Genomic DNA, 12,129 nt, shown 5'->3' with positions numbered 1-12,129 from the left:
CGGCTCGGATCCCGCGTTGCTATGGCTCTGGGAGCGGCCCAAGAAATAGCAAAAAAAAAAAAAAAAAAAAAAACAAAACATGGATGGACCTGGAGCAGCTTATACTAAGTGAGGCCAGTCAGACAGAGGGGGGGACAAGTACTGTGTGATATCACTCACACGCGGAGTTTTTAAAATCCAAACTTGTAAAACGAAAGTAAAATGGGGGTTACCAAAAGATGGGGATGGTTTTAAGGGTACCACCTTGCAACAAGGAGTAAACAAACCCTAGAAACCTCAGGCACAGTACAGTGAATACAGACAATGCTACTGAAGGGCAGGCATCAAAGCTGCCGCCAGACTAGCACGTAGTTTCCAATCACTACAATGAAACGATAATTTTGTCGTGGGAGAGAGGTGCTAATTATCACTACGCTGACAATCATACTACATGAATGTATCAAGTTAGCACAACTGACACATTGTACACCTTAAGCTTGTACCTGGTTACATGTCCAATATATGTCAATGAAAAATCCAATCTCTCAGAAAAATAAAATAAAATCATTGTCTTCATTACTGCTATTATATAGTGAAAAATATTATATTTGTATTTTACATGCTATTTATATATTTTATATTTTGTAATTACAACATATATCAATAATTAATATACACTATATTATATATTGTTTTATAGATATTTTCCAATTTTATATTAAATATATTTCTGTAATAAGCTTATTACATTTATACCTATATGGTAGTAGCAGTTCCAAGTTGTATAATCACCTTAAATTATAAGTGCTTTTATTAAATGGTTTCACGTTTATAAATTTTTATGAATTTTCAATCCTTATTTTATAATACTTAATAATTTATGTTTTTTAAGACTAATGCTCAGAAAAGATAAGTAATTTAGCAAAAGCATACAGCGGGAAAGAGGCAGATCCAGCATTTGGAACTAGGTCTATCCCACTCTCACTAAGTGTCCTTAATCGTCCTAGTAAATCACACTGATTCTCACATCAAATGATATTTCACGCATATTCAACCAGCAGTGCTGAGTACACGTTATATTTATCATTTCCAGCTCATCAGAAATGCTCTACTCCCGCCTGCCTGGTTTCAACATGCTCATGACACCAATAGAAGTTATTTTGTAACATTTGCCCTTGTTGAAGGTAAAATCCACATGGAGGCAATATTTCCATCCAGGCGGAGACTTGGTCTGTAACCCAAATTTATGCTTCCCTCTCCCAGTTTCCAGCCTCTACGCATCACAGCCCTCAACTACGTGTCAGTTTATGTTGGGTTGAGGACAAGGAGCTCCCTAGGCCTCAAAGCATTCAGCAAATCTTTACTGCCAGCTTCTCTGTGCCAGGACTTTGCAAGGCTCTGGTCAGGTCAGCATGCATGGTCCCTGCCCTGCTTGCATGTCCGTATCATTTTAGGCTATTACAAAAAAAAAAAAAAAAAAAAATCCTGAAATGTTTCCAGAAGCCTTCTCTGAAATGAACAGGAAAACACAGGAGAGAAGCCATTCCCCATCATAAAGCATTTTGAACGGGAGACAAAAAGAAAGGAAAACTAACAGTTTGTCCTCTTAATTCTCTGCCCATCACGCTGACTTTCCACTTTCTTTTATTCCAATTGCTGAATGTTAGGCCTCCCCAAAGGATCTGGAGCTCAGAAGAGGTCTGAGCGGAGATGTGGGGAGTCCTGGCCCATCAGGTCCAGTTACACCACCAGCTACAGGCAGCACGCCCTGAAGTTAGGACCCAGCAAGAGAAAGGGGCCAAAACAGAGCCACAGGGAACAGTGCCGTTTAAATCTCGGACCAAGAAGATGTCAATCAGAAACATGAGGACTGGACAAGAATGGCGCCCCTGAAGTCGCAGGAAGCTTTAGGAAGGAAGGAGCGGTCAAAGTTAGCCTCTCAGCCCTCCAGGAATCCTAAACTGCCTTTTAAAACAGGAGTCCAGCACTGGTACCAAAACAGACAGACCAATGGAAAAGAATAGGGAATCCAGAAATAAACCCAGACACCTACAGTCAATTAATCTTCAGCAAAGACAGCAAGAATATAAAATGGGAAAAAGAGAGTCTTTTCAACAAGTGGTGCTGGGAAAATGGAACAGCCACATGTAAATCCCCTCACACCATGCGCAAAAATAAACTCAAAATGGCTTGAAGACTTAAATGTAAGACGAGACACCATCAAACTCATAGAAGAGAACGTAGGCAAAACATTCTCTCACATCAACCTTACAAATGTTTTCTCAGGTCAGTCTCCCAAGGCAACAGAAATAAAAGAAAAAATAAACATGTATGCAAACTGATAAGCTTTCGCATGGCAAAGGAAACCGTAAAAAACCCAAAAAAGACAACCTATAGAATGGGAGAAAATAGTTTCAAATGATGCAACTCACAAGGGCTTAATCTCTAAAATATACAAACAACTTATACAACAGCAAAAAACCCTGACGGAAAAATGGGCAAAAAACCTGAACAGACATTTCTCCAAAGAAGATATACAGATGGCCAACAAGCACATGAAAAATATTCAACATCACTGATTATTAGAGAAATGCAAATCAAAACTACTATGAGATACCACCTCACACCAATCAGAATGGCCATCATTAATAAGTTCACGAATAACAAATGCTGGAAGGGGGTGTGGAGAAAAGGGAACCCTCCTGCACTGTTGGTGGGAATGCAAATTGGTACAACCACCATGGAGAACAGTATGGAGATACCTTAGAAATCTATACATAGAACTTCCAAATGACCCAGCAATCCCACTCTTGGGCATATATCTGGACAAAACTTTCCTTTAAAAGAGTACACATGCACCTGCATGTTCATTGCAGCTCTGTTCACAACAGCCAAGACATGGAAACAGCCTAAATGTCCATCGACGGATGATTGGATTAGGAAGATGTGGTGTATATACACAATAGAATACTACTCAGCCATAAAAAAGAACAAAATAATGCCATTTGCAGCAAAATGTATGCAACCAGAGACTCCCATCCTGAGTGAAGTCAGTCAGAAAGAGAAATACAAATACCATATGATGTCACTTACATCTGGAATCTAATATACGGCACAAATCTTTTCACAGAAAAGAAACTTATGGACTTATAGAACAGACTTGTGGTTGCCAAAGGGGAGGGGGAGGGAGTGGGATGGACTGGGAATTTGGGGTTCATAAATGCAAACTATTGCCTTTGGATTGGATTAGCAATGAGATCCTGCTGTATAGCACTGGGAACTATATCTAGCCACTTACGATGGAGCATGATAATATGAGAGAAAAGAATGTATATATAGAAAAGTGTGACTGGGTCATTTTGCTGCAGTACAAAATTGACAGAACACTATAAACCAGCTATAATGAAAAAAATGAAAATCATTTAAAAAAAAAAAAAGACTGGACAGTGAGGGAGTTCCCTGGTGGCTCAGTGGGTTAAGGATCCTGTGTTGTCACTGTGTCACTACTGTGGCTCAGGTCACTGCTGCCATGTGGGTTTGATCCCTGGCCCTGGAACTATCCTATGCTGGGGGCACAGCCAAAAAAAAAAAAAGGCAGGACAGTGAGGATGCTGCTAAGAAAACAGTGGGCTCGCAGGCTTCCTGGATCACAGTGGGGGTAGGGGGGACCCCACTGGACTCAGGGCTGATGAAGCCATATCTGGAGCAATTGGACCAGCTGTGGTGCCACATTTTAGGGGGCATGAGAAATAGAGACGCTGGCCAGGAACCCCTGGGTCAGAGAGCAGAGACCTGAAGGGACGTGTCTGCAAAAAATGGGGACATGCAAAGGCTGGTTCTCACAGCCCACACTGTCTCCCACCTCCCCGAACCAGGGAGAGACTCAAACAGCTCATGCTGGACCCCAGGGCACCAAGGAACAGAGTGGGGGGCATGGGGCCAGGATGGAACATCAAGTGAGAGTCAGAAACCTTCAGGCGGGCTGCAAATTTTTTCACCATCCAATGGGTCGAGCAGGTCCCAACCACGACCAGAAGTTACACTCAGTGAGAGCGGAGTTTTCACAACATGGCCAGATTCTGCTTTCTGAGCGGTAGAGGAAAATTCTACATGATTCCAAAATGTAACTACAACGCGAAGCTAAGACTAAGAAAGTTCCGAGGTCAGATAACGTCCAGGTGCTTCAAATCACCTGAACAATGATGAATAGCGAAGCTCCTCCGTGCCTTCCACTTATAGCCTGGGATGAAATAACTGGATTGCTGGGCAAAAGCCTTATGTTTTCTGGGTGTTTTGTTTTGCTTTTTAGGGCCACAACCACGGCATATGGAGGTTCCCAGGCTAGGGGTCTAATCAGAGCTGCGGCTGCCAGCCTACACCACGGCTCACAGCAACACGGGATCCTTAACCCGCTGAGCGAGGCCAGGGATCGAACCTGCAACCTCCTGGTTCCTAGTCGGATTCATTTCCACTGCGCCACAATGGCAACTCCTGAAAGGCTTCTGTTTTTATTGCCCTTGCTTTTGGATAACACATCCTTAATCAAAAAAGAAGATTCTATTTGAGGATTTTTTTCTTAATGAATAAGAATTTATCAGTCGGGTCGAAGAGTTTCCATAAAGATACAAATAGAATTCGTTCATGTGTTGATTGGCCAGCGTGACTTCCCATTCACAGCGATATCAACACCTATTTAGGAAAAACTGCCAAGTGTAATGGAGTAAAAGGTACAGAGCGACCACACAGCACTCACCCCTTGACAGGACAAGGCAGAACCCCAGCGGAATAGACGATGCCGTCGGACCTACTGATGTGGGTTGCGAAACCCCCTGGCACTGTTGGTGACAAGCCCGTCCATGCTCACTAAACACACAATTAAACCAATTTAAAAAAAAAAGGAGCCCGACTTCCCCCAGACCTTTCCTCATAATTGCCTAAGAAATATCAGCCTGCGGAGAACCTTCCAGGTGCTTTATGCAGACAAATATCTAAGAGGTCTGGTTCCTAATTGGAGGAGGCGATGGTCCAGACCCCAGACAGACAGAGTCAGAAGCTGCAGGAGTGAGGTTCGAATGACCCTAAAACGGCTCCCTGGTTAATGACAGCAGCAATGCAAAGCCCACCCCAGAGACGGCAACAAAAGTCTCAGCCTCCGGGTTAAACACTGAAAAAGGGCAAGGAGGCTGTTTCCCATACTCCATACCCTAGCTAAGGGGGAGCCCTACGGGTGGCAGGGCCTGAGGACCTCTGGGGAGGGATGAGAATTTATAACCAGTTTTCCACCTCTGTACCCTGGGTCTCGCAAACTTAATTCCTTTTATCCATATCTGTCCACATATTGATGTGAAAAAGACATTCTTTTTCTTTTTTTTTGACCACACCCATGGCATATGGACGTTCCCAGGCCAGGGCTTGAACCAGAGCTGCAGCTGCAGCTTAACCCACCACGCCACAGCGGGAACTCTGAAAAACACACATGAGCAGGAAGCCAGCAGAGCTGGGTGACTTTCTCTCTGAGTGCCGTGCCACCTCACACACATCCGATGGAATGTATTCCCTGCCCATCACTGCCCCACCCTGTCACCACGTCCCAGACGCCATGGACAGTTCAGGCTGTTGTCAAGGGCGGACAGGAAGCCAGACTCTAAGCTGCCGTGAATCTACTAACACAAATTCAGCCTTTTCCTGGCAACCCTTCCCCAGACATCCCCCATACTCAGAAGTGTTCACATTTTAACCTGTCACAGGTGCACAGGAGTGCCAGGGGAGATAAGGAGCTGTGAATAATTAACTGATAGCAATAGCTGAAAACTTACCAGCACCACCACCCCCCACCCCCCGGCTCACAGGGATTGCCTGTTCCCCCCCCTCCTCCACCTAGGGCTGCCAGATTGAGCAAAATGTTAAAAACACAGGGTGCCCAGTCTAAATTTGAGTTTCAGGAGTTCCCAAGGGCTCAGCAGGTTAAGGATCCCGCAGTGTCACTGCAGCAGCTTGGGTCGCTGCTGTGGCACAGGTTTGATCCCCGACCCAGGAGATTCTACATACTCCAGGCATGGCAATGAATGAATGAATTTGAGTTGCAAATAAACAAAATAATCTTTTAATAGAGCATGTCCATGTAAACAAATTACTCATTGTCCATCTGAAATTAAAATTTAATTGGGCCTCTTGTATTTGGTCTGATGCCCTCTTCCACCCACCACTCTCAAAGCCCACTCTTTCGGAAGGGGTTTCCACAGCGGCTCCCCAGGCACAGAGTTCTTTCCTTTTGACCACGGCCTTCCCTCTCCCCCAGTTCACACCCCCCACACCCCAAAGGGAAGCTAAGGACCAGATAAGGACAGCAGCCAAGACAGCGGAGTAAAGAGACCCAGAGCTCAGCTCCTCTCATGAGCACATCAAGGTCACAACCACCTGCAGAACAAACACTGATGAAAAAGCCTGGAACCCACCAGAAAAGATCTTCTACAGCCCAAGGCTTAAAGAGGGACCCACAGCCTGGCCGTCAAAAGGGCATACTCACGACAAATCAAACCCCGTACCCACCCCAGCTGGGCGACCCACAAACCGGAGAATAGCCATAGCACAAAGCTTCTTCCATAGGAGTCAGAGATCTGAGCCCATCGGGATAACCAGCCCAGGGGCCTGGCACCTGGAAGATGAGCCCCAAAAGCATTTGGCTTTGAGGGCCCAGGAGGCTTGACTGCAGGAGCTCCACAGACCCAGGAGCAGGCTTAACAGGCACACAAAATCACACACACACCAGGGCCCAGGGCAGAGCAGTTACTTGATAAAAGCCTGAGCCAGGCCTACCTGCTGGTCTTGCAGAGTCTCCTGGAGAGGGAGCTATGGCTCACCCTGGGGACACAGACACTGGCGGCAGCCATCCCTGGGAGCTACTTCAACTGCGTGGACTCTTGCTCAGACGATCTTGGGGCTGGTGGGAGCCGTCTAGAAAGTCTCCCTCCAGCTCATTAGTCCAATAGCCTGCAGGTGCAGCACTGAGACAGCTCAGGCCAAACAACCAAGTGGGTGGGGACCCAGCCCCAGCCATCAGCAGACAGGCTGCCTAAAGGCCTCTGGAGCCCACAGCTGCCTCTAGACAAGGCCCTAAACAGGGCCCTGCCCACTGCACGGCCAGGACCCAGCTCCACCCACCACTGGGCAGGCACCAGCCCTTCCCACCCAGAAGCCTGCACAGGCCTTTAGACCGGCCTCAGCCACCAAGGGGGCAGACACCAGGAGCAGAAAACTACCATCCCCAACCTGCAAGCCGAGGTCCCCAACAGCCAGCCAGACCCCACCCTGGGACCAGCTGGACCCTGGCCCTGCCCACTAGCAGACCAGTGCAACCTTCAGGGCACTCCAGAGCACATACCTAACTTTGTCAGGAAATGGCCAGCTCCCAGCAATCTAAATGAGCTCCAAGATCCCTGGGCCCTGCAGCCAGACTCCAAGATCCAGCTCTTCCTGACAGTAATCCAGTGCTAGCCCCAGGATCTGGCTTCACCTGCCAGTGGGTGGGCAGCAGCCCCAGCATCTTTGAGACCCTACCTCCACCCATCAGTAAGACAGCACCAACTCCTGGAACTCTTGGATTCCATAACCAGCTGCCTCATGACCAAACCCTGCTAGGCAACAGCTAGCAACATCCACACAAGGCAAGTCCTGTCAAGCAACCAGACTATGGGCCAACCAAGCCTGCCAGATCGCCCCATGGTGGGCCTGCCACAACAGAAGAACCACGCAGCCCGCTTAGAGGGAACCCCTAGCACACAGAGCTTGGGTGACGAGAGGGGAGAGCCCTGCTGGCACACACAGGACGCCTCCTAAAGAGGGCCACCTCTCCAAGGTCGAGAAACTTAACTAACCCACGCCAGGCGTAAAAATGCAAATCACACCTGAGACTGAGGGGGGAAGGAACCTGTCCCAGATGAAGGAAGAAGATAAAAGCAGAAGAACGAAGTGAGGTGGAGATTGGCAGAATCCACCCCAAAAAGAGCTCAGAGCAGCGATGATAAAGCCGACCTAAGAGCTCCAGAGGGGAGAGGACGCACAGAGCGAGGAGCCGGACGTTCTCAACACGGAGTTAGAAGATATATGGTAAAGCCAACCTAAGAGCTCCAGAGGGGAGAGGACACACAGAGCGAGGAGCCGGAGTTCTCAACGCGGAGTTAGAAGATATAAAGAACCCAAGCAGAGAGGAAGAGTACAAACCTGAAAGGAAAAACACCCTAGAGGAAATCTGTGTAGACCAAACGATTCCGAGGATCGGACCCAGGAGCTGGAGGACCGAGTAGTGGAAGTCGCTGCCCCTCGACAGAGAAAAGGGCCCCGGGGGGACTGCATGAGCCCAGCCTCTCTTTGCACCTGGAATCGCTGCTCCCTCAGACCGCCAGGTCCTGCCCGCAGGAGTCTCAGTGCTTCTCCCTCTTACCCAGCCCCTAGGGCGTCCCGGCATCACACACACTGTTTCCGCACACAGATCTGTAGGACACGAGATTTGGTCTGCTCAGAATCCTTTCCTTCCAGGACCTACTCGTCCACTTCCTGTGTTTCAAGAGCTGCTGGTCCTTTCTCACGCCACCCTTGGGATGTGGCCATGAGACTTCACCCTAGCCAGCCAGAGGAGTTCATCTTCCAGACCCCAGAGTTTTTGTTTTGTTTTTGTTTTTGTTTTATTTTTGTCTTTTGAGGGCCGCACCTGCGGCATATGGAGGTTCCCAGGCTAGGGGCCTAATCGGAGCTGTAGCCACTGGCTTATGTCACAGCCACAGCAACACCAGATCTGAGCCATGTCTGCGACCTACACCACAGCTCTCAGAAACGCCGGATCCTTAAACCACTGAGCAAGGCCAGGGATCGAACCCGCAACCTCATGGTTCCTAGTCAGATTCGTTTCTTCTGCACCATGACGGGAACTCCCAGACCCAAGAGATTGTTCAAAGCTTGACACAGGCTCAGGGTCAGGTCAGAACCCTCTCCCAACTTCCCTGCAGGAGCTGTTAGTAAAGACTCCACCTTGCCTTTGGGAGCATCGGCCGTAGGTATGGTTCACGTTGACACCCCTTATGGTCATCTTCTCTGACACATAAGGGGCCCTCTCTGAAATAAGAGCAAAAAGAAACTATAAAAAGAGCCACAGAGAGGAGAGAGAGTGAAAACCCCGATGACACTGTTAGAAAGAGCCAGGCAGACCTAACGAGAAATGAGAAGAAAGAAAGAAGGAAAGAAGGAAGGAAGGAAGGAAGGAAGGAAGAAAGAAAGAAAGAAAGAAAGAAAGAAAAGAAAACAAAGAAAAAAGAAAAGAAAAGAAGGAAGGAGAGTCTCCTCGTGGTGCAGCAGGTTAAGGACCCAGCATTGTCACCGCAGGGGCTTGGGTGGCTGCTCTGGCTCGGGCCGGGTCCCTGGCCTAGGAGTGTCTGCATGCCATGGGTGTGTCCAAAAAGGAAAAAATTAAAAAGGAGCAAAGAATGTAGTGAGTCATTTAATTTTTGCTCAAACTAGTTTGATGTGAAAGTGAATCCTGAGTGAAATTCCGTGTCTGACGTTCTCTTTAACAGGCCTTCCTTGGCCCTGTGAAAACCCGGCTGCGTGGCAGGGCATCTGTTTCCCTGTTCCCCAAGTCTCTGTGACATTCAGGAGTTGGTCTGCTGAGAACATTCAAGCTCTTTTGGGGGCAACACAGCCCGGCTCTGGGGGTTCCGCCAGCCCGTGCAGCCCCGCACACACTGCTCTTTGAGTCCACGCACAGCCATGCAGGTTCCTACACAGACGGCAGACGTACCCACAGTCCATGTGCCCCGCATGCTATGTAGACAACTCCCAGACGTGGGGACACCGAGCTTCCTGTGTGAGGAAGAGTTCTAACCCTTACTGTCCTGGGGTCCCAACTGGATCCCTCGAGGCTGGTCCCTTGTGTTCTGATGGCTGACCACAGCCAGCAGATTTCTGGAGCTGGTACATGTGGAATCAACTTGTGGGGAGACACGACTGCAATGACAAAGTGTGAAAAGCAACAGGGGGTGTCTGCCACCTTTTTGTGGGTACCGAGGGGCCAAGGCAGCATCGGGGGCTCAGAGGCCCCGGATGCTCACAGGGACAGCCGGGGGCGGGGGGGCAGGTTTGTGGCACCTGCACTGAGGACCGTGCTCTGCCGGCCGAGCGTGGGAGCGAAGCGGTCTCTGAGGAACCCCGAAACTGATGGGGCTCCCAACTTAACTTCGAGGTCCCTATCTGTAAATGAGGGCTGGGAGCTGACCACACCTATTCCTTTTTTCCTTCTTTTCTCTACAGAAGGAACCAAAGCAGGAAAAAGAGGCTATGAGTGAGCACTTAGAACGGACCCATCTTTCCAGAAAGAAATGTCTGTTCACAGCACGGCTGGGGACACGAGTGACAGGCTATTATCATAGCGCTACATCGGGTCACAGCAGAGTGCCCAAGACCACGGTTCTGTGACAGGCCAGGGCTCCTCCCAGACATGGAAATCTGAGAAGTCTCTAGAAAGGTGGATGCTACTCATACCTACTGCGTATTTCAGCAGCAATGAATGGTTCACAGTCAGAGGGCCATTCCCTTACTTCGGAGTCCAAGCCATCCTTTCAGTGTTGACCCTGATGTGCCTCCCATTAGCCCATCTTGCAGAAGGAGCACAATCCACATTTTATTCTATTAAGAACTTACTTTATAGGAAAAACCTGTCAGAATCACAAGCTTGGCGTAATTGATGTAATGCATAGAGGAGCTGCTGAAACAAGCCTCTACACCGCAGGAGGTTATAAGCAGCCTGGGGCGGAGCGGGGGCAGGGCACTGCACACGTGACCTTGGCTGCTGATGGCTGCGGTGGTTGCTCCCGGGGCCCATCCCACGTGGCCGTCCTGCGTCTAGGTTCCAAGTCTTTCTTCGCTCTGCTCTCCAGTCGGCTTTCTGTTTGTCTTCTCCGCCTCCTGGTGTGAATTCGTCTCCTGTCTCAACGCGCCCCTCCTTCCACCCTCTGCCTCCCCACCCCCATCCTCACCCGCCTGACCCCCCATCCTTGGCCGCACTTCTCGGCTCCCCATCCCTCGCTCCTAACGGCCTTGTCCCCTAGGTCCTCCGTCCCTCTGCCTTTTCCACGTGAAGCCTTCTCTCGGATCCCTGCCCTTATGACTTTGGCCCATAATTAGACATTTTGGCTCCTCTTTCCGCTGTCAGTGAAAATTCAATGGACAACCAAGTTAAGAAGAAAAAGGGAAGGTTCTTTGAGTCCCACTCAAATGATAACCTGGGAGACAGCCTCTTCGAAGCCCTGAAGATTTGCTCTGCCTGTTACAAAGTCAAAGGCACAGTCACATACGCTTTGAGACAAAGGATCATGCATCCAAATGACAGACCGATATTTTATTTTCTGATTACCGTGTAGTTGACTTAGTGTTGTGTCCATTTCTGCTGGACAGCATGGAAGCCAGTCCTACATATACATAGATTCTTCGCCTCATACTATCTTCCGTCACGACATACTGACACTGCACAGAAAGTTCACCAAAGATGCACAGCAGGTCAGCAGGTACAAAGCGAGCAGTCAGGCCAGACGGGCTTAGGAGCCACTGCTACTCTTTTAAGGCGATCTCATCTTTGGGGAGCTCTGGTTACCGTGTGTGCACGTGGCATGAAAGGGGGGACGCCAACACCAACACAGAGAGCGCATTTCATGTTTAAATGTTCTTGTCCTGCCTTGAAATACAAATTCTACTTCGTCAGCTGGTCCGTTATTCCAGCTGGCATTGACAGAAAAGGAGTTCCTTCTGCGGAATTTCTTCTCGCTGCAACGCCCCGTCTCCTACGTTACACATCTGAACACTCTGCATCAGACTCTTTGAGACTCCCAGGGGGAGACTCTCAAACCCCAGGTCCTGGAATGCTTTACAGATTCTTGTTGTTCTTGAAAATGCTTCAGATCCTGCTTTATCTGGATCTGAAGGGGAAACTGAGGCAGAACGGCAGCTCCCAGTTTGAGGAGCTCTCTTTGATGAAAATGCCCAATAAAAACCGCATATGAGGGAGATCCCTCACTCCCCCCACCCCCCGCTTCTTTTCATGGAGCAAACGTCTCCCTTCTCCGTGGGACTCCTCCCCAGCTGGCTCAGGTCCTCTTCCACCGGGTA

General features: G+C 48.9%; 1 protein-coding gene across 6 annotated transcripts in view; it reads right to left on the bottom strand.

Annotated features, from left to right (window-relative positions):
- OR10A3 (olfactory receptor family 10 subfamily A member 3) overlaps positions 1 to 12,129 on the bottom strand; it is a 93,403-nt gene that overhangs the window by 74,101 nt on the left and 7,173 nt on the right. For 2 of the 6 annotated variants that reach the window (XR_014814497.1, XR_014814499.1), the window contains exon 1: positions 6,796 to 7,113. The exons of 3 other annotated variants lie outside the window; for them this stretch is intronic. The gene's annotated coding sequence lies outside the window, so the exon portion shown is untranslated. Of the gene's footprint in view, positions 1 to 6,795; positions 7,114 to 12,129 lie in introns of those variants that run through there. One more of the 6 variants, XR_014814500.1, reaches the window with a different exon arrangement.

Source organism: Sus scrofa, chromosome 9 (genome assembly GCF_054392235.1).
Source record: "Sus scrofa isolate SSC_HxYL_T2T_F1_AM1 chromosome 9, Sscrofa_HxYL_maternal_Yorkshire_Landrace_v2.0, whole genome shotgun sequence".
NCBI lineage: Eukaryota > Metazoa > Chordata > Mammalia > Artiodactyla > Suidae > Sus > Sus scrofa.
This window is presented reverse-complemented; position numbering and strand designations above follow the sequence as displayed.